This window comes from Myxine glutinosa, chromosome 3 (assembly GCF_964187855.1).
Source record: "Myxine glutinosa chromosome 3, kmMyxGlut1.1, whole genome shotgun sequence".
Lineage (NCBI taxonomy): Eukaryota > Metazoa > Chordata > Myxini > Myxiniformes > Myxinidae > Myxine > Myxine glutinosa.
Genome location: NC_136263.1, coordinates 67237552 through 67263004, shown reverse-complemented (window position 1 = coordinate 67263004; position 25453 = coordinate 67237552). Strand labels below are relative to the sequence as shown.

Genomic DNA, 25453 nt, shown 5'->3' with positions numbered 1-25453 from the left:
AACGCATCGATTGCACATTCACTTGCCCGTCCGTCCGCCCGTCTTGATCAAATCCTGGGTTTTTTTATGTTTTCTTTTATGCACCTTTTCCCACATTATTTTATTTAACGTGATGTTTACTGGAGGGGATATTATTCTGTCATTTGTTGAAATGGAGAATGTATAGAAATCCGGTTTAGCCCATTTGTACTCAATTGTGAATTAAGAGTTCTATTCTTTTGCAGGGAACCACAGATGAACGAGGCTTCATCAACCAAGGCAAAGAAAATCAGTTGTTGGAAGCGTCTGAAGTAAATAATTTTATTTTCCTCCTCTTGACTTTTTAAACTTGTTTTTGGATATATCTACCATGCCAAATGTACAAGAAACTGACTTTTCAATCTTTCTCAACCTAGGCAAAAGTTTACCACACATGATAAGAAGAACAAGTGTTGTGGTAACGTTGCACGTGACGTGTAAGTAAGAGAAAATATCCCTTGTGATTGTGAAAATATCCCACTGATTTGTGCAATATTGTATCAGAATAATACCAACAATACTGTCAACCAACACAAGGAACTTTGAGGAGGCCATTTCTCCCATAATGCCTGCTCTCAAGGAACACCACATTAGTTAAATGAATCAGTTCATGTACTTATCACTGAGAAGGTGTTGGGTGTTGAGGTGGTCTTGAGGTGGTGTGGGAGTGGTAATGAGGTGGTGTGGAAGTCGTGTTTGAGTGTATGGTGATGAGAACATTGTGGAGGAGGTGCAGAAACATCACCAGGGGATGAACAAAAATCTGTTACGGGTACATTGCCTGGTTACGGGTGGCCTCTCTTCTGCTTCTGCTTCCTGGTGGTTACTGCTTCCTGCCGTAAGACCCTGAAGCCGACCAGTCGTGGACAACTCTGACCTGACGGGTTCCTAAGCAACCACAGATGCCATCTAAGGTGATTTAATATCTGGCAGAGTCCCTGTGGCTAACTGGACTTTACTTTCCCGGTGACTAATTAGTTACCTCAGATAGGGACTATGCTCTCGGCTCCCACCTTTATCTATTCATTACATGCGGCCGATGCACAATCCGGGATGCCGGCTTGACTAGCGTAGTGAATCAGTGGGGTACAACCATCCTTCCATTTATTGTAAGCTGCGGAGAACTAATGAAGGAAAGAGACAATCGAGCAGGTTTGGAAACAAGTCTTGTATTAAACAGGCACGTATTTACAAGAGAATGCAGTGTCGCATAAACGGTCCTATCCGTAGCATTCAATGAAACCCCTTGCATAACCATCTTTAAACAAAATACAGTTCGGCACCATGTTCATCCCTGGCAATTAGACAGAAAAGGGAAGATAAAGGAAGAAGTCTGTGTGTGTTTGGGACCCCTTGCTCACCTTCATGTAAACAGGCTTGGCCCCGTAGGGCGCAACGAGGTGTCACTGCAGGTGGATGCTTGGTGCAAGTGAGAGGTGTGCTGTCGTGGAGTTGTGAGGTGTGGTGCTTAGCCCTGAAAATAAATGTCGGAGGTCTTGTGTTGTTCATGGATGCTCCACAACAGGTGAGCCCTAAGGTGTATGCGCTGAAAGATGCAAAGTTATGTGGTGCGTGCAGGGCCGCCGAGAGCCAGAATAGGCCCCGGGGCAATACCAAGTGTCGGGCCCCTTCAAATTTTTTTCCCATATCAACCTATAGCTAAGGATGTTTCTGTATTTTTGTCAGACCAAACGCATGCCATGGTTAAGGGAAATTGGAGTGTTATTCATTTATTCCTGTGGGAGCAGGAGTATCCAGAGTTACCTGGTGATGTTCTAATCCTGTTGTTGGTCTTTGGAAGAAATCAATTTGTTGTTATTTTTATTTTTTGTAGGTGCCAAAAACACTCCCCTTTCTACACCCAAAAAGGAAAATTTAATATTGCACACACACGCACACACACACACACACGCACACACACACACACACACACAAACGTACATTTACACACACAGCTCTTATGGTATAGGTGAACAGATTTGTTTACAAACTCATTTTATCCGGTTGGGATTTGGCCAACATTCCTGTGTTAATTTCCGTCATTATGGCATCACCTCAATTATCATAATGTAAGTTGTTCCCACATTAGTTTATTTCATGAGGGAGGGTGTTTACTGCCCACGGCAATAGTATGCCAGGGAATCGCCCTGAATGGCTTGGAGGGAGACACAAAATATACCTGCACACGTTGTTTCATCGTCGCAAACAATCATATGAAACAAAAATAACTGAAGGAATAATTTTGGGCCCCTATTAGTGTAACATTCCTCGTCTTGCTGGATAGAAGACTCATGTACAACTTGTTCGGGTTCACATACACGAGCAACCTTTATTCCTCGGTTCGCATTCCTCGACAACATTGAGCTCGCTCCGCCCCGACACCCGCACTCGCTCTCTTACGCCCCCTGGCGCTATCCCTGTTACATCCCTCCTTTCATAATTTGTTCCAATATGTTCACTGTACTGAGACCCATATGCATTTACCAAATAATAAGTTCGTATTCACTACTCCACCCCGACAACAACATACTTCTGCCCCAATTGTTCCCTTCGGATTATTCAGTGGATACAACAAAATGATACACTACACATTACTACAGTATGATATACTACACTTTACCACAACCCACGACGCAGTATTCTTTGCTCTTGTACGTAATCCATGAGGTACTTGGGTTGATGAACTTCTCTCCCCGATCTGGTTGTCACCCGCTGTTCTCTGGAGGCCTTCTGTCGATCTGCCATGTGTTCATTCTCCCGGGCCTGTGGCAAAACCTCTGATATCCCAACATCTGCTTCCGTCTGACAAGCCGTTTCATCCGTCTTTATCAGATGTCTTCTGTTTCTCCTGTACCTCGCACCCTCCTCGGTCATCACTTCACATGATCGAGGTTGTGAGGATTGCCCAGTTACTCCTGCTTTCTGGCATGTCTGATGTCTATCTGATGTGGACCTCACCCTCACTGTGTCTCCAACTCTCAGTGGTGGTAGGTCTTTGGCACCTCTGTTATAATAGTATGCCTGTCTGCTTTTAGTTGATCTAAGTTGACCTCCCATGCCTTTCTGCACCTCTTGTTTTCGGAGCTTCTCAGAAATTGGAAGTGAGGTCCTGGTTCGTCTGTTCATCAGCCTTTCTGCAGGACTGCTCCACATTTCTTTTGTTGGTGTGTTGTGGAGGGCAAGCATGCTCAAGTAGGGATCTGAATTTGCTGCCTTTGCCTTCCTCAGCAGTGACTTTGCAATCTTCACTGCATTCTCGGCCTTTCCATTGATCTGAGCGAAGCGAAATGAGGTGACGATGTATGGTGATCAAACTGCCATTTCTTTGAGAACCTCACAAATTTCTCGGCTGTGAACTGTGGCCTATTATCTGTGATCAGGATGTCTGGGAATCCACATCTCGCAAAATTGTCCTTTAAGTTTGTGAATGATGATTGATGAGAGGATGTTTTGTAAGAAGTCAATCTCACAAACTTGAGAAGCAGTCCGCTGTCACCAAGTACATTTTCCCTTCCAAGTGAAAGAGGTCTGCTCCCACTTTTGCCCATGGCCGCTCTGGAATGTCATGGGGTTGAAGTGTTTGCTTTGGCTGGTCTCTCTCTAAAGACCCGCAGGTCTCGCACTTTTGAACAAAGTCTTTAATTTCTGCATTCATTCTGGGCCAGTAAATGCATTCTCTGGCTCTTCCTACACATCCGTTCACACCCAGATGAGATGAGTGAACTGGTTCCACCATGTCCTTCCTTTTTGATGTGGGAATCACAACTCCTTCTCCCTTGAAGATCAGGTCACTCTGAGTGCTCATTTCGTCTCTTGCATGGAAGTATGGTCTCAGGACTGGCTCAACCTCATGTTGCGTCTCTTTCCATCCTGTCTATCATTAGTTTGAGTTGTTGAATGATACCATCTTGTCTGGTATGATCTTCAATCTCCCTAATGAATGGTTGAGAGATTGGGACATGTCTTGGCATGTTTACCATCTCAAACTCGTTTTCCTTGTCGGTTATTGGGTCCTTGAGGTGTAGGCTCTACTAAGCGTATCAGCCATTTGCATGTCTTTGCCTGGCTGATAGTGAATCTCAGCATTGTATGCTTGCATCCTCACAAGCATTCTCTGCAGCCTCCTTGGTGCTCTGTGGAGAGGCTTTGTTGCAATGATCTCCAGCGGTTTGTGATCCGATTTCAACTTCACCTATCTCCCATACGTGTGCAGATGAAACTTTTCCAAACCAAACATAACTGCAAGGAGCTCCTTCTCTATCTGTGCATACCTGGTTTCTGCATCCGATAAAGCCCTGCTGGCAAATGCTATGCGATGTCCTTCTTGGATCAGTGTAGCCCCAAGTCCAGTGTCCATAGCATCCACCTGCATTCAGCTCCTTCAATGAGTCACAGGACTTGAGCACTGATTCGGCAGTAATCAGCCTCTTGGTCTCCTGCATAACTTTCTCATGTACTTCTGATCACCACCAGGTGACATCTTTCTGTGTCGGTCTGCGTCGGGGCTCACACTTGTCACTAAGGCCTGGAAGGAATTTGCTGAGACAGTTGACAAACCCAATGAATCGCTGTACCCCTTGCACATCAGTTGGTTTTGGCATTTGCACAACTGCTTTCACCTTTTCTGGGTTTGGTTTCAGACCCTCTGAAGTGACGACTTGACCAATGAAGGTCACTTCTTTGAGTTTGAATTTCACCTTTTCCTTGTTCAGCTTCAGGTCTCGCTCTATACATCTCTCCATCAATACTCTCACCTTCCTGTCATGGTCTCGCTCTGCCTCTGCCTGTGTCTTTCCTTTCCCAAACACCAGGATGTCATCTGCTACTGACTGCACTCCCTGCAAACCCTCGAGTGCTTGGTTTTGTTTCCTCTGAAATTCTTCCAGGGCCGTTGAGAGCCCAAATGGCATCCTCAGCCATCTATATCTACCATATGGAGTGTTAAACGTGGTCAAGTATGAACACTCCTCATCCAGTTCAATGTGCCAGAAACCATTCTTGGCATCAAATACGCGGAACACCTTCGCCTCATTCAATTCTGTCAGTATGTCCTGAATTGTAGTCATTGGATAGTGACATCTCTTCAGTCCTTGATTAAGGTCTGTCGGATCCAGACATACTCTCGATTTCCCATTTGATTTCTCCACACACACACAAGGCTGGATACCCAGGGAGTCGGCAAGTCTACAGGAGCTATTATCCCTGCCTCATTCAGCTTGCCTAATTCTGCTTTCAACTTTCCTTTCAACACAATTGGAATACGCCTTGGTGGATGCACTACAGGCCTCTTACTCTCCTCTAGCATTAGATGGTATTTCGCTTCCAGCTTTCCAGTCCCCTCAAACACATCTGCAAATTCCTCCAGCAGCTGTCTCTTGTTGAGAGGGAAACTTTCTTCCTTTCTGGCATGTACGCTCCTCAGGTTCTCTATGCGCAATGTTGTCAACTCAATTTGCTGTGCTGCCCTGCTGCCAAGAATTTGTATGCAGTCCTCCTATTACTACAAATTCTACTTTGTATTTTCTTCCATTTTTTGTACTTGTTTATCTTGAGGTTGGATTTTCCCAGTGGGACTACCGTCGTACCATTGCACATGGATAAAATTTGGTTAGTCTTCCATAGCCTCCTGGCATACTTCCTTGGAATAATATTGCATGTAAGCACCGCTGGCAACCTGAAAGCGAACCTCTCTTCCTTCTACTTCCATTGTCACATAGATCTGCCTTGGGTATTTTGACTCCTCCAGGCTGTTAATTTGCTTCATGTCCACTCTCTCTGGATCTAATGTCATGACCTTCATCTGTTCATACTCAGACATCTCACGAGAGCTGTCTGCTTGATCCACAGTGTGGATCCTGGCGCTATCCCTCTTACAATTAGATCCGAGCCCCGTTGTGGTCATCCTCCCTTCCACGCCCTTGTCGATGGCCCTGGGAGCCTGTGCGAAAGACCTGTGAGATGTCAGGCTTACCGGAATGAGGTCATTGCCTGTTCTGCTTGGCAGTTTGGGGAGCACCGTGCATGGCGCCTTTTGCGTAACCAGGATGTGAGGAGGGAAAAAGAGTTACCAGGATGTGAGAAGCTTTTGCGTTCCCTGGATTTGAGGAGGTGGAAACAATGGTGAGGTGATGTGATTTGAGAGGGTGTGTTTGACAACGGGGGTTCGAATCTGGGTGTTGGGAAATAAGGGTTTGGAAATGAGGTTCGAATACGGAGAGGAAAAATGAAAGATTGGGAATGAGGAAGAGAACAATGGGGAAGGTTCGAACCACAATCGCAACGTTTATCCCTTTCCCCTGGTTCGAGGATGGGTAAACTGATGAAGCAATCACTGTGGACTGCAATCTGAACTCCAGGGTTATTTTATGTGTTGGACGTAACTCTGCGGGGTCTTTTCCAAATCTGAAAAGCATCGATTGCACATTCACTTGTCCGTCCGCCCGTCTTGATCAAATCCTGGGTTTTTTATGTTTTCTTTTATGCACCTTTTCCCACATAGTTTTATTTAACATGATGTTTACTGGAGGGGATATTATTTTGTCATTTGTTGAAATGGAGAATGTATATGAAATCCGGTTTAGCCCATTTGTACTCAATTGTGTATTAAGAGTTCTGTTCTTTTGCAGGGAACCAAAGATAAACGAGGCTTCATCAACCAAGGCAAAGAAAATCAGTTGTTGGAAGCATCTGAAGTAAATAATTTTGTTTTCCTCTTGAATTTTTAAACTTGTTTTTGGAAATATCTGCCGTGCCAAATGTACAAGAAACTGACTTTTCAATATTTTTCAACCTAGGCAAAAGTTTACCACACATGATAAGAAGAACAAGTGTTGTGGTGACATTCCACATGACGTGTAAGTAAGAGAAAATATCCCTTTGGAATGTCCTGACATGAAACATACTCGCAATATGAATGGTGTTTATCTCAGCAAATTCAAGCTCTCCCTGTCGTGTCTCGATCACATTTTGCTCCTTAAATAATTTCTGTACCATTGGTTGGAGGTATCGGGGCTGAGGGATTCTACCGAGTTGTTACTCCTCCCAGGGAGTAATGCATTCGATCATGTCGTCCGTGTGTGTGTGTTCGTGTGTTCGTGTGTTCATGTGTTTGTGTGTTCATGTGTTTGTGACAAGATATCTGGAAAAGTTCTAAACGGATTTGGATGAAAGTTGGTGGGATGATTGCCCTTGGGATAAGGAAGAATTTATTCGTTTTTGGTGAAGCTCAGGATATTATTGTGGATCCAGGAATTTTTTGAAGGATTTTTTACCTTTGGAAGATACGGCTCGGCGGCGGCCACCCACAGCGGGAGTATGCGCCCTACTGAGTGGCGTTCTAGTTTAAGCTGGGTTGGCACGTCTCTTGCAAAGAGTTGACAAATTATCGCCGGTGCCCTGAACAAATGACAAATTCCTGCCAGTCAACAAAACTATTGGTCAACCGATTCGTGAAAACCTTGTGCCACACCTGTTCCCACTGCCACAACTGTTCCCACAGCCAGACTCCAAAATAAGGAAGAGATATCTAAAGAAGAAGATGAAGTTTAAGGTTGTAAGAATGTCCATCGAGAAGTGCAAATGACAAGCGTCACGAGCTACCTGATCTGAGGAGAGGGATGTGATGCACTTCAACCAGGCATATCAAAATATTAATCTTTTTTGCAAATATTTGTTCCATAACAAAGGACGCAACAACTGATTTGTGCAATATTATATCAGAATAATATCATTAATGGTGTCCGCGTGTTTATATTTCTCCCACCCCCTCCCCTTCCCACGCCTCCTCCCCCAAGCCCTCTCACTCCCACACATTCCCGATGTCCCTTCTCTCAAATGTTGTGTTTATGTGCTTCCCCTTCTCTCCCCATCTTGTCTACCGCTCCCCTTTTTATATACTTTGTTTGTTTGTCTGTTTGATTTGTTTGTGTGATAAATGTTAGCTCTTTCACGAGCCTCGATTATGTATCCAAAAAAAAAAAAAAAAAAAAAATACTGTCAACCAACACAAGGAACTCTGAGGAGGCCATTTCTCCCATAATGCTTGCTCTCAATGAACACCACATTAGTTAAATTAATCAGTTCATGTACTTATCACTGAGAAGGTGTTGGGTGTTGAGGTGGTGTGGGAGTGGTGTTTGAGTGTATGGCGATGAAAACATTGTGGAGGAGGTCCAGAAACATCACCAGGGTATAAACAAAAATCTGTTACGGGTACATTGCCTGGTTACGGATGGCCGCTCTTCTGCTTCTGCTTCCTGGTGGTTACTGCTTCCTGACCTGAGACCCTGCAGCCGACCAGTTGTGAACAACTCTGTGACCGGACGGGTTCCAAAGCAACCACTGACGCCATCTAAGGTGATTAAAATGTTGCATAGTCCCTGCGGCTAACTTTCACTTTACTTTCCCGGTGACTAATTAGTTAGCTCAGATAGGGACTATGCTCTCGGCTCCCGCCTTTATCTATTTATTACATACGGCCGAGCGAAACGGTAGGTGGGATGCCGGCTGGACTAGCGTAGTGAATCAGTGGGGTACAATTTCCCTTCTATTTATTGTCCAGTACGTCTAAACGATGAAGGAAAGAGACAATCTTGCAGGTTTGGAAACAACAGATCTTGCATTAAACAGGCACGTATTTACAAGAGACTGCAGTGTCAAATAAGAAACAGTCCTATCCCTAGCATTCAATGAAACCCCTTGTACAATTTGCTTTAAACAAAATACAGTTCGGTACCATGTTCATCTGGGGAAATTAGACAGAAAAGGGGACAAAAAGGAAGAGGTCAATGCGTTTTGGGGACCCCTTCCTCACCCTCATGTGAACAGGTTTGGCCCATTATGGCTCAACGAGGTGTCGATGCATGTGGATGCTTGGTGCAAGCGAGACGTGTGCTGTCGAGTTGTGGAGTGTGGTGCTTAGCTCTGAAAATAAATGTTGGTGGTCTTGTGTCGTTCATTGATGCTCCACAACAGGCCAGCCCTGAGGTGTCTGTGCTGAAAGATGCAAGGTTCTGTGGTGCGTATGTGAAAGACATGTAAGATGTCAGTCTTACCGGGATGAGATCATTGACCGTTCTGCTTGGCAGTTTGTGGAGCACGGTGTGTGGTGCCTTTTGTGTAACCAGGATGTGAGGAGGTGGAAACAATGGTGAGGTGATGTGATTTGAGAGGGTGTGTTTGAGAAGGGGGGGTTCGAATCCGGTGTCGGGGAATAAGGATTTGAGAATGGGTGCTTGAAAATGGCGGTCAGTTCAAGTACAATGTCGGTAAATTGGAGTTTGGAAATGAGCTTCGAATGCAGAGAGGAAAAATGAAGGTTTGGGAAGACGATTGAAGGAAAATGAAGGTTTGTGAAAGGGGATTGAAGGAAAATGATGGAATGGGAATGAGAAAGAGAACAATGGGGAAGGTTTGAACCACAAACGCTGTAATGAATGATGGAGAAGCTTTTTGTCAATATCAGGCTTTATAAAAGTTGAATCAAGCAGGATCGAAGAAACACAGGCAAATGCAACAAGAGTATATTAAAGCTTATAGATTACGAATATTAAGCGAGGCAATACAATCGAGCCAGCTCGCAGAGTACTCTTTCTCAATCTTACCAGCATGAATCATTGTCTGACTTTGGCTCAAAGCAGGCCAAGTCTTCCCCAAGCATTCGCACGGCCAGATCTAAAATAGCCTCAAGCCCCTAGCGGTCGACACTTTCAATACCTCTTCTTCTTCACAAGCCCCTAGCGGTCGACACTTTCAATTCCTCTTCTTCTTCACAAGCCCCTAGAGGTCGACACTTTCAAATCCTCTTCTTCACAATCAGCACAATCTTTCCCACTGGAAAAATGAAGCTCCTAATAGCAGCAAATCAAAATCAATTTAAATAATAATGATTTCCAATAAATGTGAAACGAAAACGGCACCAGGATGGTTTTGACGACAAAGCAGAATATCAACAAATCTATGGCAGATCGTATATTCAAACGATTCGGAGGTCGGCAAGATCAACCACTACGTGTTCGACAAATCCCCGGCTCAGGAGTACGTTCCGTCTCCTCCTGTGGCATCTCCTCGATTGTCGGGAGATTTTTCAGATTGGGCGCCACGGACACCATCTCTGACAAACCCTTGATCGGTACAGCAATCTTCTCCAAAAACCCTTCGGGTGACTTTACCTGTGACTCAGGGTCCCAAATTCTCTCCACAGCCTCCCTACGTGGCGCGAGGTGAAGAATTGGCACGGTGGTCTTGCGACCATCGGCTAAGCGAACATGAGCGTACTCCTCATTAGCTTCAAGAAGATTCACTTCATCAACGAGCAGCTCATATTTGCTTTGACATATAGATCGACGTAGCAATACAGGTCCTGGTTCTGACAACCATGTCATTAGTGAGTGTCCACTAGAACTCCGACAATGATAGGAAAACAAGCGTTCATGCAGTGTTACATTAGTGGCCGTGAACAATAAAGATTGTATCGAATGTAGCGTGTCAGGCAGCACCGTTTCGCACAGGCCGACCTAAAGGTAACGTGATTTGAGTTGCATTGAAACAGCACACCAGATTACCCCATTGAATGGTTCTACCGAACCATTGCCTTGCGAATTATAGCTGGTCGTTCGACTGGAGGCTATACCTCTTCCGTGAAGGAATTGTTTTATCTCTCGAGACATGAAAGCGGCTCCACGATCCGAATGAATGTATGCTGGGCAAGCAAACAGTGCGAATAACTCAGAGAGACATTTAATCACTGAATTTGAAGAGAGATCTCTGCAAGGAAAAGCAACTGGAAAGCGTGAGTACTCGGCTTCGATGGTGAGCATATAACGATTAGAGGTGTCTGTAGGGAGGGGACCTTTAAAATCAATGTTCAGATGCTCCCACGGTTGGGTGGCTTTGATCAAAACCCCTTGATGCGGTTTCAGTTAAGCGCAAATAGGACAAGAACTACAGATTCGCTTTACGTCCTCAACAGAGTAGGGAAGATTTCGACATCAAACAAAATGAGCCAGACGAGTGACTCCCGGGTGACAGAGCGAATCATGCAGCTCCCGCAATCCCCCTCAGATCCCACGGTCACACAGAAAGCACAATAAAATGTATTGGCAGCTACATTATCCTTGCCAGGGCGATGTAGAATGTCGTAGCCAAATTCCGCAAGCTCGATACGCCACCTCGCAATTTTCTCAGTCTTTATATTCTGGGAATGTTGACCTTCAAACATAAAAGCTACAGATCGCTGGTCTGTGATCAAACAAAAGTGTTTTCCAAGAAGAAAGCGTTTCCACTTACGCAAGGCCTCCACAATGGTGTACGCATCCTTCTCATCAGACAAGTGGCGCCCCTCACTGTGTGATAACGTTCTGGAGAAGAAGGCCACGGGTCGGCCTGACTGATTCAAGGTAGCTGCAATTGCGTACTTGGAGGCGTCGGTCTCAACAACGAAGGGCACACTGTTGTCAATTGACATCACAACCACTTGGGCAATATCATTAATCAAATTATGAAAAGCCCCTTTGGCAGCTGAAGACAACGGGAATTTTTTGCTTTCAACCAGAGGACAAATTTTCTCGGAATACTTCGGCATCCATTTGGAATAATGTGCGAACAGCCCCGGGCTTCGTCTCAGCATGGCTAAGTCACGAGGAGGTGGCATTTCCAGTAGAGTTTGCAAACAGCACATGTCAGGACGAATCGAGCCTTCGGAAACGGTATATCCCAAAAGCTTGCTAGTTTTTGCTGAGAAAGTGCATTTGTCATCATTGAGAGTCCGTTTGTACTTGCGAGCTACATCCATAAATCGTTTCAAGTTATTGTCGTTCTCGTTCTGTGTTCGTCCACATACAGTGACATTATCCACATAAACAAAGGTGGCTTTGAGATTCTCTCGAGAGACTATCTCGTTGATTGCTCATTGAAAACACGCGACTCAGTTTGAACAAATCTTTCTGCTGCGTTCCCTCTCGAGACTCTGAGGGGCACCGTCACCGCAGTTTGGGAAGGTAACACGTAACAAGACCCAGGAGGACCCACCACTGAGAGACATAAGAAAGCCTGACTGGAGTTTGCCAAAACACCCCTGAACAAGCCAAAATCCTTCTGTGGACAGATGAGACCAAATTAGAGCTTTTTGGTAAAGCACATCAATTATATGTTTACAGAAAACAAAATGAAGCCTTCAATGAGAATAACACCTTCCCTACAGTCAAACACGGAGGAGGTTCAGTGATGTTTTGGGGTTGATGTGCTGCCTCTGGCACTGGGTGCCTTGAATGGGTGCATGGCATCAAGAAATCAGGAGATTACCAAGGCATTTTGGAGCGCAATGTTCAACCCAGTGTCAGAAAGCTGGGTCTCCGTCGAAGGTCATGGATCTTGCAGTAGGACAATGACCCCAAACACATTTCAAAAAGCACCCAGGAATGGTTCAATACAAAACGCTGGACTGTTCTTAAATGGCCAGGAATGAGTCCAGATCTAAATCCCATTGAACACCTGTGGGGAGATCTGAAATCAGCAGTTGGGAGAAGGCATCCTTCAAATCTGGGAGAACAGGAGAAGAGTGGGCCAGTAGAAAGGTGTGGGAAGCTCATTCATGGCTATAGGAAGCGCTTGACTGCAGTTATTTTGTCCAAAGGCTGTGCTTCCAAATATTAAGTCGAGGGTGTCAATAATTTTGTCAGTCATTTAGTTTTATTTTCTGATTTAAAAAATAAATATTAAGTTCTGAATCAAAAACAGAGGTTCTGTAATATTAACAGTGAAATAAAGAATTGTGGAGACCAAATACTTTTGTCAATTTCAACTTATTTTTGAGAAAATTGTGAGTTCTTTGAAAAAGTGGCAATGGTGCCAATATTTTTGGCCATGACTGTACATCCAAAGGATGGCACACACATTGATGAATTATCCTGTCTGTGAATTACCAGGATGAGAGAGTTATGTCATGGGTGTAGAAGAATATCTAGAGCCAGGTCGATCTGATAGGTAGGGAATCTACCTGTAATAAGTTATATGTTTAGCTGGGATGTCAGTATAAGTTGTATCTGTGGCCCCGCCACGAGGGGGCGGGGTGTGCTAAGTAGTACAGGGATTATGGATAAAATTCCCTCGTTTGTCGTCCCCTCTGTCGCCAACCCAGTGTCCCTGATGGCAACACACTCACATAGACACTAGATAGGCCCATTCGTGCACCACATTAAATAATTCCCCTCCACCACAATGACTTTGGAAGAAAACAGGCAGGAAGCCAGATCGGGGCACCGCCGCATGGGGCCGCGGCCGGCCACACCTCCGGCTGGCCTGGCGGTGAGCATCGTGGCAGGCTGGAGCCACGCCCAGGGAACGTGTGATTAGTTGAGGTGGAAGGCGCGATAGTTGGTGCGGAAGGCGCGAACCTTCGGCCAATCAGTGCGGAAGGCGCGAACACACGACTTAGAAGGGGGTTGCCGATTAGAGGAAGAGCGCCGGTGACGTCGGAAGGCACAAAAGACCAAAAAGATACGAGGCACAGATTGGTAACGCGCCAGAACTGACGACACAGGGCGAGTGACAAAACGTCTCGCTCGCGGGCCTTTTGTCTCTCTGCGCTGGACTCTTGGAGATCGCTCTTCGCTCTCCGCTCTACGTTCTTTGTTCTGGGTTATACGCGGGTGCTTGTGCTTCGGTGTGTTTGGTCGTCGTCTTCCCTGGTGGTCGTTGACATCTTCCCTGGGTTCTTCTTGGTGCTCTGTGCTCTTGGTACTTGGTGCGCTTAGAGCGAGGCTTGGTGCTACGAGCAAGGCTTGCAGGCGGAGCGTAGTGAGCGAGGCGCTCGGTGAAGCCTGACGGCGTGCGAACAGGGGCGCATTGAGGCCTGCTTCCCGCCGACATCGGAGCCGCGGTGGGCTTGTTCGCTTGGAGCCGTCGATTCCTGACGGCTCTACACTGCCAGCCAAATAAGCTCGCATTCACCAGCACACGACGAGACATTTCTTTTATTCATTCTTCCTTTGTCTCGTATTTGAAGTCTATGTGGGGATGTCCCAATTTAGAATTAGGTTTTATCGTCGCATTTCTTTGTATCGGGTTCCGCAGAATAAACCTGTTATTTTTGTACATTTTACCCCGGATTTCCGTTTGAGTTCATTTCCTCCAGGATTGGAGCTGCCGTCAGATCGCTACAGGTAAGCGCTTGCCGCTTCTTCCTCTTCCTTCTTCCTCCTGCGCTTTTATAGTCGAATCTGAATTGATCGTCGCCACAGTTAAAGCCCGTTCGATCATCCGCGATCCTGTGGCATTAACCGAGGGATTCGCGCGACAGTGTATTGCTGAGTCGGGATTCAAACCAGGCTAGACAGTTTGGAGGTGAGGAGGTTGGGACACGAAGAGGAAAGAAAAAGTGGTGTAAACATTTTTTGGGTGACCTTCACCACGTGACATTTCTTGGCTTCCTTGGCAACTGTCTTTGAAGATAGTTGGTCGGGGAGCACAGTGTCATGGTGTTGTTTGCTGTCTGAATGTAAAAAACACAAAGAATCGATGTAGTCTAATTTTCACCTGCCTGACTGCACATTTATTCTGACATTTTCTTATTTGCGACATTTATTTAACGACAGCTTCACAAAATCTTTCTTTTCTGCAGGAATGCTGAGCTGAAAGTGTCAAATGGATCTGTTGAGGAAGAGTCCGCTGGGCCTCAACTGAAAAATGTATCTGGTGATGAGCGGATAACTGGTGAGTTTTGAGAAATCATCTTCACAAAATAGCTTGCTTGTTCCGTGGTGGTGGCTGCTTGGCTTACAAAATAGCGTGGTGGCTGCTTGTTCCTCATGACTGACACAAACAACTTCCTATCATCACAGTAATCTTTCCCTTGCTTGCTCCAAACTTTTTGTTTTGATCCTGCAGTGACGCCATGGCGGTATTTTAACAGCTTCACTCGGTCACAGGTGTAACTGTAGTGCAGAGGCACCCAATGGGTAATATTTGGCCAAGTTGAGCATCACTTCAACCAATACAAAACAATACTGATTTGGAATATTTATGGTTGAGGAGGAAGGCAAGGATTAAAATGGACAGACAAGATAATGGAATAGATGAGGAAGTTAAAGATCGAGCTGCTAGATAAACATTTAAATTGCGTTCCGTAAGGGGCAACCTTTGGATCGTAGATGGTACCAGATGATTGTGAGAGCAAATCAATTTCAATGAAAATGTAAAATGACATGATCAATGAGGTGGAGGAAACGCTGAAAGGAAGCAAGTAATAGGTTTGGGTTGGGAAGGGTTAACGTGGTTCATAAAGATCATGGTCAGGATGATCTTATTTTGATGTGAGATGGTTCTTAAACTGGGTGTCCCATGTGCCCGCATGATGTGGTGAGTGTTAAAGATCACATGGTGTCCTTCAGGAAGAGTAGAGGAGCTATCACTAGCACCCTGGGCAAATTCCAAATTCCTGCCAAAAACCAGCAGAGGGCACTGCATCATCGGTACATCTGCCTTCTCGGCTAATGATGCTTGCCAATCCATTCTTGTGCTAAATATGAGCATGGTCTTGATTGTAAAGACAAAGACTGCTTTGTCTGATTGGAAAATATAAATCCCTTTATATCCATCAACAAACGAAAATTTGCCTTCATTATTGTTGTCCAACACTGTTTCAGATGCATTTGTGTGTTTTTTCCACCACTATTCCTTTATCCCTTTCCTGAAGGAATCCCCCATTTATAAATTGTACTGTGTTCATCAGGGTTCATATCATCAATCAATTGTACTGTGTTCATATCATCTATAGATGGAAATATAGTATCAGACGTCGCAAATTTACCTCTAAACTGTCCAATCTGCTTTGCTTCTCATCCTGACCATGCACTGTCGAATAAAGAGCCAGTCTTGCTCATGAGGCCCTGTATCGGACTGTTTTTGGCTTTTTTGGTCCAATGAAGGGTTGATGCCAGAAATGTCAGCTTCCCCTCGCTTCCAACTGTGGACAGCGTAGCATGACCAATGACTATTGACCAATGTCCGTCCTGGCGATTCCATCCGTTTCATAAAATCAAATGGTGCTTCACAGGTTGTGTGTTTGGTCACAAATGTGAGTAGAGGGATAATGGGGGTTCTTGGACACATCAAACTTAACATTGAAGTCAATGGGGAAAATTATGGAAACTTATTGACTCACACCCCATCTCTTGAAAAATTACACCATTTTTCTCCCTATTTTAACTTAACAACTCTCCTCATCTTTCATTATACTCGAAAAAAAGGACCAACGAATATTTGTGTTTCGATTTTAGATAATAGCTTAATTTTCTTAAAAGCAGAATCACCATCTAAAATATTGTTCAATATCACATTATAATTTAACTCTCGGTTTAGGTATCGCTGTTGAGCTGATATGAAATGATAAACCTCTCTTAATCACCTCATCTGACCTCATCTGACCTCATCCTGAACCACGTATCATTTTAAGATTATTTATATTACGTGCTCCTCCCCAAACCCCGGTCACGGTGTACCTCCGAGCCCCGAGAGGAGTCACGGCAGAAAGATGTTATTCTGTATGTCTTAGAATCTTAGATCAATGGTGAAACCACACCAATTGTTACCAACAAACAAGTATTGTATTAAGATCACACAAGAATAACAGTACAAAAAACAATAGTAATCAATTGTACAACAAATATATCCTTCCGATGATGGTACCATCAGTTTCGTACAATATAACTCGCTGTGCTCCAAGTGAGCGCAAAGAACATCCCCAATGTCTCTGTCCCCGTCTTCAAGCCAAAGTCGATCAACTCCAGTGATCGACAGAACGATGTCGAATCGAGAACAGAATCCTGTTAGGTTGACAGTGCCACTGCCAAAGATGGGCGAAGGCACCCTCCAGAAGCGAGGGAGAAATCACACCTTCTGGTACGGACATTTCACGGCTCCCAATCGGCGAACCGCAGATTTCCCATTCAAAAGCCATGTTATACACACACACCAGCTTAACTTCTGGATGCGGTGAAAATGGTTGAAGCGAGGTAAAAAACCTGGAGCGATGTGAAAATCGGGTGCGAGGCAAGATGGCCAACCGACCAGTTCTCGAGGCGTAACTGCCCTCAAACAACGATTCTCTTCGGAATCGACCGCAAAACCTGACACGCAGGTTTATCTGTCACAGGGATAACAACTCTGTCGCAGGAATCCCTTTCCTGGGAAACCCAAAGTTCACTCGTGACCCCCGTTCTCCGGCGTTTCCTCCAGACCTCAGAGCAGCTCAGCTTTCTGTCCGTCTGACTCGCTCCGCCTTCTCTTTTTTTCTCCTCTTCCTCTTCGTTGTCGTCCGGTTCCGGTTTCATTTAAAACATAAACTTTTTTACCTTTTGAAAATAGTAATCTCTATTTCACTTAACGATAACAATAATAGTACATGCAACCAAAAATGTTTACAGTGGATGAGAACCACAACAACGGAAGTGACGAATCCATAACACTTCCCCCCCTCAAGAAAGAAAGTTTGAACATAGTGAAAACTTTCTTTGCATGCAAAAACTCTTAACAAACAAAAGTAAAACTCACACCCAAATGATCAATTCACATGAGCAACAATAATTAATATTCCCCAAAATAAAGCAGCAAAACTTCCAAACAACCTACAGGAATTTCCAAAGTTAGTTCACTCTGGATAAAGCATCAGCAACGACATTATCCCTGCCCTTTACATGCTCAATTTCCAAGTTGAACTCCTGCAAAGCCAAACTCCATCTCATCAACCTCTGATTTTTATTTTTCATTCTTTGAATGAAGGTTAAGGGGTTGTGATCAAAAATCCAAAGCAAAGCAAATCTATAGCACTTTTTGGAGGAGGCTGAGCTGAGAGCCAGGTTTCATGGTGGTTGGGTGGGGAGGCCTTGAAGTATTCACTGCATGGACGCATTTAGGGACGGGGAGTTCACGGGTTAATCCATGTAGGAATCTTGGCTCGGCTGCTCCTGAGCACCGAGTGCTTCCAACTCTTCTCTTTATCATAAAAATCATAATCACAGTTGTAGAGTCGGGTGCTGTAGTCACGTGAGTAGCGGTCCCCATCTCGGCTACCACCGTAATAGTCATCCCGTCGAGAGTTGTCAAAACTGCGCTGCTGCTGCTGGGAGCCTCCGTAGTAATCACGACTGCGGCCGCCACCAAAACTACTACTCCCACCCCGGGAGCCATAGCCACCCCTGAAACTACCTCCACGTTTTCTTTCTCTGTAGCCCCCTCGACGCCCATGGCCTGCCTTCTCTACTGTTATGGTCCGACCATCCAAATCCTTGCCATTCAAATCCTTTTCTGCCTCTTTGGCGTCCTTTGTGTTTTCAAACGTGACAGCCAAACCCTCTCGACTTTTGCGTCTCCGTCTTTTATCAGCAGCACTTCCAAGAGTGGTCCATATTTGCCAAAGATAGAGTCCAGAACATCTTCACTTGTGTCAAAGTTCAGTCCACCTACAAAGAGCTTGCCAACATTGCCTCCATCCATGACTTGTGTGTGCTGACACTTAGTTTCAGGGTACTCGACAAGAAGTGCCTGTGCAAAGCGTGACGTCAATACCTTCTCTTTCTCTTCAGAGCGCTTCCTACCCATAGCATGAGTCACTGCACAGGATGGAAAGATACCCGGAATCTCCTGCTCTGACTGTGCGGTGTTATTTTCCATACTGGGCTTTTCAACCAACATTGGATTACCAGAAACTTGACCACCGGCCAAATCATTCCCGATCACAAAAGAGATTCCCTTTACAGGAAGAGTGGCTTGTAAACCTACGGTGACTGGTCCTGACACCAAATCAGACTCTAAATGGATGACATGAAGAGGAGCTTTAACACAGCCACCAACCCCCTGTAAAAGAACACGAACAGCGGTTGCCGGCGTTTCCTCCAGACCTCAAAGCAGCTCAGCTTTTTGTCCAACTGACTCGCTCTGCCTTCTCTTTTCTTCTCCTCTTCCTCTTCGTCGTCGTCCGGTTCCGGTTTCATTTAAAACATTAATTTTTTTACCTTTTGAAAATAGTAATCACTTTCACTTAAACGATAACAATAATAGTACATGCAACCAAAAATGTTTACAGTGCATGAGAACCACAACAACGGAAGTGACGAATCCGTAACAATACTTCACTCCGGTCACTTCCGTTTCTGGTCCCTGGAGCAAGGAAATGTCTTCGACCTCTGCACGGCAGCAAAGTTATAGTATTTTTTCCATTCGTGTCTTCGTCAATTTCTACTCGTTTTTTTATTGTGCATGTGTTGCAGTGTGTTTTCCAGTTGGTGTTGATTTGCAATTCTTGCAAACTTTTGTATAATTTAATCGTTTTCTGTCGCACCGCGTGCGCGGCCTGGTTTCTCTCGGCTTCCCTACCCCCATAGGTGTTTTGTGAATTTAAGTTCTTTCCTTCGCTGTATTGCTTATTTCTTAAATTTTCTCCTCTCCCCCTAACTTCCCCGAACATCAACTACTTGTCTAACGTTTTAAATACCGTCTGGCAAATACCGTAATTAATCGTGTTCTGCTCGTCGTGTGCGGCCTTGTACCCCCGTCGTTGTTTGCTAACTTAAGTCCCCTACTTCGTGTTTTGCTCGGCATAGATTTTTCCCTTCTACCCCGAACATAATACTCTGACGTTTTAAATCCCCACCCCCCCCCCAAAAAAACCAATAAAAAATAAAAAATAACCAAAAGCATTTATTTTTTCTTTCTCCACGTGTGCTGTTGTCTCATCCTGTACTTCTGTCCAGGTGTGCTGTTCGCCCCGCCCCCATTATCTCCTTGCCATCCACCTTTTGCTCTGTTCACGTGACTCGTGGTGGTCCCTCTCGGCCCTCCCACCGTCGGAATTTTGTGCATTTATGATTATTCACGGTTCTGTTTAAATATTATTTAAATATGTTTAAACTTTCCCCTTCAGTGTTTTATTCAGTGGTATATTACAACACGCTGTTTTTCTTCATATTTAAAAGGCTTCTTTCAATTTCCTCTCCAACGCATTCCACTTCAAAAAAAATAAATTAAATCCCTTATAACTCTAAATCACTGCATGCTCCAAATTCACATTCTTTCCATCGTTCTTAATCGGATTGCTAACTTGAAAATCACAATAAACCCAATTTGTTATCAATTTTCATCTTTCATTAATCATCCACTTTCTAAACTCCCCTCTTGCCCCTCCCCTCCATATCCCCCCCCCCTTGCCCCTACACTCCTAAACCCCCCCCTTCCCCCTCCACTCCTAAACTCCCCCTTGCCCATCCCCTCCTAAACTCCCCCCTTGCCCCTCCCCTCCTAAACTCCCCCCTCACTCCTCCCCTTCAAAACTCCCCCCCAACCCCTCCCATTCAAATCTCCTCACATACCATTCCTCTCCAATTCTCCCTCCCCCCTCCTCCTCCTCAAAGCTGCCTCCTCCCCACTTCGTCTCCCTTCTATCTCATACCTCCACCTCCCCCAACCTTCTACTTTCCTCTGTCCCCCCTCAAACAACCCCTCACTGTGCCTCATACCTTCACCATCAAACCTTTCGTTCTCCTCATCCTTCTTTTTCTTATAACTCTTCTGTAATCTCTGACACACTATCAACTGCTCTCCCTACCTCCCCCTCTCATCCTTCATCTTACCCGACATCTCCCCTCCCCTGTCCTGTACCCGATGCTCCCCCTCTCTCTTCATTAACGGTATGGACCTCAAACATCCGGGGCCTTCGCTCAAACCTGACTGATCTCTCCATACAGGTTGCTTCTGACAATCCAGACTTGATCTGCTTAACAGAAACTTTCCTCCTTCAAGATGTCTCTGATTCCTCAATATCTCTTCCTGGTTACTCCCTCTTCCGGTCTGATAGACCTGAGCCTCGTCCTGGTGGTGGGGTGGCTATCTTTATCAAAAACTCTGTGCCTCACTCTCCTTGCACTGCCCTCTCTCCACCTCACCCCCAGGAGTACCTCTGGCTACGGCTTCCTCTCCGCTTCCACCTTTTGTTCATATGTGTTCTGTACCATCCTCCAAACAGTGATGACTCCATTTACATTTCACTGTCTAACAACATGGACCAACTTCTGTCCACTCATCCCAACTCTCTCTTCCTCATATGTGGCGACTTCAACTGTCATCATGTCAGCTGGCTGGGTGTCGGTTCATCTCTCACCAGCCATGGCACCTCAGCAAAGGACTTCTGCGACTCACTGGGTTGACACAATCTGTCAATTTCCCGACCCGGATCTCAGGCAATGGTGTATCTTCTCTTCTAGACTTGGTTATGACAAACTTCCCTGGTAATGTCTGCTGCTCTTCTTCTGCCCCACTCGGTTCTTCTGATCATGTGCTTGTTAAAGTTGACATCTCTCTGGCCATTCTCAGAGAGCCTCCTCAGCGTCGCCGAGTCTGGCATTTCACTCAGGCCGACTGGCACAGTCTTCAAGCAGCCATCAATCATCTGGACTGGTCTCCCATCTCCACTGCCTCTGACATCAATTCTTCCTGGGAATTCTTCCAAAGCAAACTGCTCTCTCTCTCTCATGCACAGATTCATCCCATCTCGTCTTCAGTTGTCTTACCCTTCCTCCCGTCCATGGTACACTGAATCTTGTGGTGAGGCAGTTGCCCTGAAACAACTTGCCTTTGCCTCTTGGAAGGCTAATCCAACTGAAGGCAGTCTCAGTTCCTTCCACCAAGCTCGGAACAAGTGTGTCTACCCTCAGGAGTGCCAGGAAGCACTATCTCTCCACGCTCAAGAATGAACTCTCAAACCTGTCTCCTTCCTCCAAATCCTGGTGGCGTCTGGTCAAATCCGTTTCTGGTGTTTGTTCCCCCTCCATCCCCTCCCTTACCTCAAATGGCTACACAGTTGACACCGCACGTGACAAAGCCGAATGCCTCAACTTTGTGTTTGCCTCAAAATCTTGTGCCCCAAACCCATCTCTCTCTGTACCCACCGTACCCAGTCATACCCAGCTGCTCCTGGACTCTGTGTCCTTCTCTCCTGACAATGTGGAGGAGTTTTTGTCAAACCTCGACTCTGATTATGCAACTGGACCAGACGGCATCAGCCCACGGGTCCTAAAATCCTGCTCTGCCGCTCTGTCTCACCCTCTCTCTGTTCTTTTCACCCTCTCTTTTGCTCAAGGTCATCTGCCAGCATCCTGTAAATCAGCAAACATTACCACTTTACACAAAAAAGGTGCAAAAACAGATCCTTGCAACTACAGTCCAATCAACCTGCTCCCAATTATCAGCAAAGTCATGGAATCCATCATTGCTTCGGATATCACATCCTTCCTCTTCTCCAATGGCTTGATCTCCGGTCGTCAATTTGGATTCAGACCAGGTCATTCTACTCTAGACATGCTGCTTCTGCTGTCTCAACAATGGATGGAGGTCCTCAATGCCAAACAGGAAATCAGAGCCGTCTCCCTTGACATATCACGTGCCTTCGATACGGCCTGGCACCCAGCTCTGCTCACCAAACTCTCCTATGGTATCCATGGAAATCTCCATGCATGGCTTGCGGACTTCCTCTCTGGTCGTAGACAACGTGTGGCCCTGAATGGATTTCTCTCATCTCCCCTTCCTGTTCAGGCTGGAGTTCCCAAAGGCAGTGTTCTGGGCCCTGTGCTTTTTCTGGTCTTTATCAATGATTTCTCTGACTCTCTGGAAAATCCTCTCTATCTCTTTGCTGATGACTCCACTCTCTGCCGCTCCATTCCTCTTCCCTCAGATCGGCAGTCTGCAGCCTCCTCACTCTCTGAAGACCTGGACAAAATCACAGACTGGTCAAACAAGTGGAACATATCTTTCAATCCTGGCAAATCTCACACTCTTACTATGTCTCTCCGAAAAGATGGACTGGACAACCCTCCCATCTACTTTCTCAACAATCCTCTCCAAGAAGTTCTGTCGCTCAAGCTTTTGGGTCTCACTATTGGCCATGATCTTTCTTGGGAAAACCACATTTCCAAGCTGGCCTCCAAAGCCAGTCGCCGACTGGGCATCCTCCGTCGTGCGAAGTCCTTCCTCGGCACACCTGAGCTCCTCACCACATACAAGGCTTTCATCCGCAGCTCAATGGAATACTGTTTTCCCCTATGGGCCGGTGCTCATGCCTCACACCGAGCTCGGCTTCACGCTGTTGAAACCAAAGCTTTCAGAATCGTTGGAATATCCCGCGACGAAGCTAACTCCGAGGGCCTTTCACTTACTCACCGCAGGCAGGTTGGTGGTCTTTCTTTCTTCTGCCGATTCCTCTCCAGCCTTGCTCCCCCAGCTCTGTCTGTGCTCTGTCCCCCAAATATTCCTACAGGTCGCCCAAGATCTGCCTGCAACCCTCTTATGTTTAAACTGCCAAAATCAAGACTCTCTGCTCCCCTTTACTCTTTAATACCTCCCGTTTCTGGAACAAACTCCCTCACTCTCTTCAATCCCACTCTTCCCTCCAGGTCTTTAAAACATCTGCTCACCACCATCTCTTATCTTCCCCCATCTAAAATCTTGATATTTTCTACCCCCGTTAATTCACTCCAGATCCACTTTTTTGAAATACCGACTTCTTTCCTGGGATCCTAGCAGTGTCCATGTGTTTTATACCTCTCCCACTCCCCCCCCCCCCCCTTTCCCATGCCTCCTCCCCCAAGCCCTCTCCCTCCCACAGATCTCTTGACGTCCCTGCTCTCAAATGTTGTACTTGTGTGCTTCCCTCTCCCAATATTGTCCTCCCGCTCCCTTTATCATATGTTTTATGTGTCAGTTTGTCTTTTTGTGGTCAATGTTAGCGCTTACACGAGCCTCGATCTTCTATACAAAAAAGAAGATTACAAAAATCGATGCCGGCACCCTGAGCAAATTACAAATGCCTGCCTTTACCCACTACAATCACGTCAGGCCCAGCCAACCAGTTCCTGAAAGACGTGGGCCAATTCTGCATGTTCTGAGACCTTGACCTCTTACTCCGGGATATGGTTTGTGAACACGTGGCTGGTAAAGAAGAGGATGAAGACTCATTTGTGAAATTTGTTACGTGCTCCTCCCCAAACCCCGGTCACGGTGCTCCTCCCCAAACCCCGGTCACGGTGTACCTCCGAGCCCCGAGAGGAGTCACGGCAGAAAGATGTGTTATTCTGTATGTCTTAGATCAATGGTGAAACTCACCAATTGTTACCAACAAACAAGTATTGTATTAAGATCACACAATAATAACAGTACAAAAAACAATAGTAATCAATTGTACAACAAATATATCCTTCCTATGATGGTACCATCAGTTTCGTACAATACAACTCACTGTGCTCCAAGTGAGCGCAAATAACATCCCCAATGTCTCTGTCCCCATCTTCAAGCCAAAGTTGATCAACTCCAGTGATCGACAGAACGATGTCGAATCGAGACCAGAATCCCATTCAGTTGACAGTGACAGTCAGGCTGTCAAAGATGTGTAAAGGTGCCCTCAAGGGGACTGGGAAATCACACCTTCGGGTATGGACGTTCCACGGCTCCCAATCGGCGAACCGCAGATTTCCCACATTCAAACTCCACATTACACACACACCAGGTTAACGTCTGGATGCAGTGAAATGGTTGAAGCGAGGTGAAAAACCTGGAGCGATGCATAAATTGGGCACGAGTCAAAATGGCCAACGGCCCGTTCTCAAGACGTAACGGCACTCAAACAACGCTTCTCTTCGGAATCGACCGCAAAACCTGACATGCAGGTTTATCTGTCACAGCGATAACAACTGTCGCAGGAATCCCTTTCCCGGGAAACCCAAAGTTCGCTCGTGACCCTCGTTCGCCAACGTTTGCTCAAAACCTCGAAGCAGCTCGGCTTCTTGTCCGACTTCACTCTCTCCACTCCTCTTTTTCTCTTCTTCTTCGTCGTCATCCGGTTCCGATTTCATTTAAAACATTAACTTTTTTACCTTTTGAAAATAGTAGTCTCTTTCCCTTAAACGACAACAATAATAGTACATGGAACCAAAAATGTTTACAGTGGATGAGAACCACAACAACGGAAGTGACAAATCCGTAACAAATTGATGTCTCATTTGCACAATGCACACACATCTGAACACAGTGATATTCTGTCTATTGAGCTTTTTCTGTCAATCATTTTTCTGTTCATTTTGCCTCTTCTTTCCAGTATCTTCTCTCTGTCATGGTGAAGATGATGAGAGTACTTGCAGTGATGAGTCTGAAGAATGCAATGTGGGGCAGGTCATGGTAAGCAATACATTTGATTACCTTTTTACAGCAATTGCTCTTTTTGCGTCGGGGATGCGTTCCTGAAAAGTGTGACTATTATCAAAATGACGTAAATCAAAACAATTTTTATACCTCTGCCGACGAAGTCGCCGAAGGCATTATGTTTTCAGGTTATCCGTCCGGATGTCTGTCTGCCTGTATGACCATCCGTACGTCCGTGCATCCGCCCGTGATAGGATTT

General features: G+C 45.6%; 1 long non-coding RNA gene across 1 annotated transcript; it reads left to right on the top strand.

The window, feature by feature from the left end:
* Positions 1-224: 224 nt before the first annotated feature.
* LOC144891130 (uncharacterized) lies at positions 225-14775 on the top strand. Its single transcript, XR_013622723.1, has 3 exons — positions 225-290; positions 6813-6872; positions 14636-14775. It is a non-coding gene; the product is annotated as an uncharacterized LOC144891130 (long non-coding RNA).
* The last annotated feature ends 10678 nt before the right edge of the window (positions 14776-25453 follow it).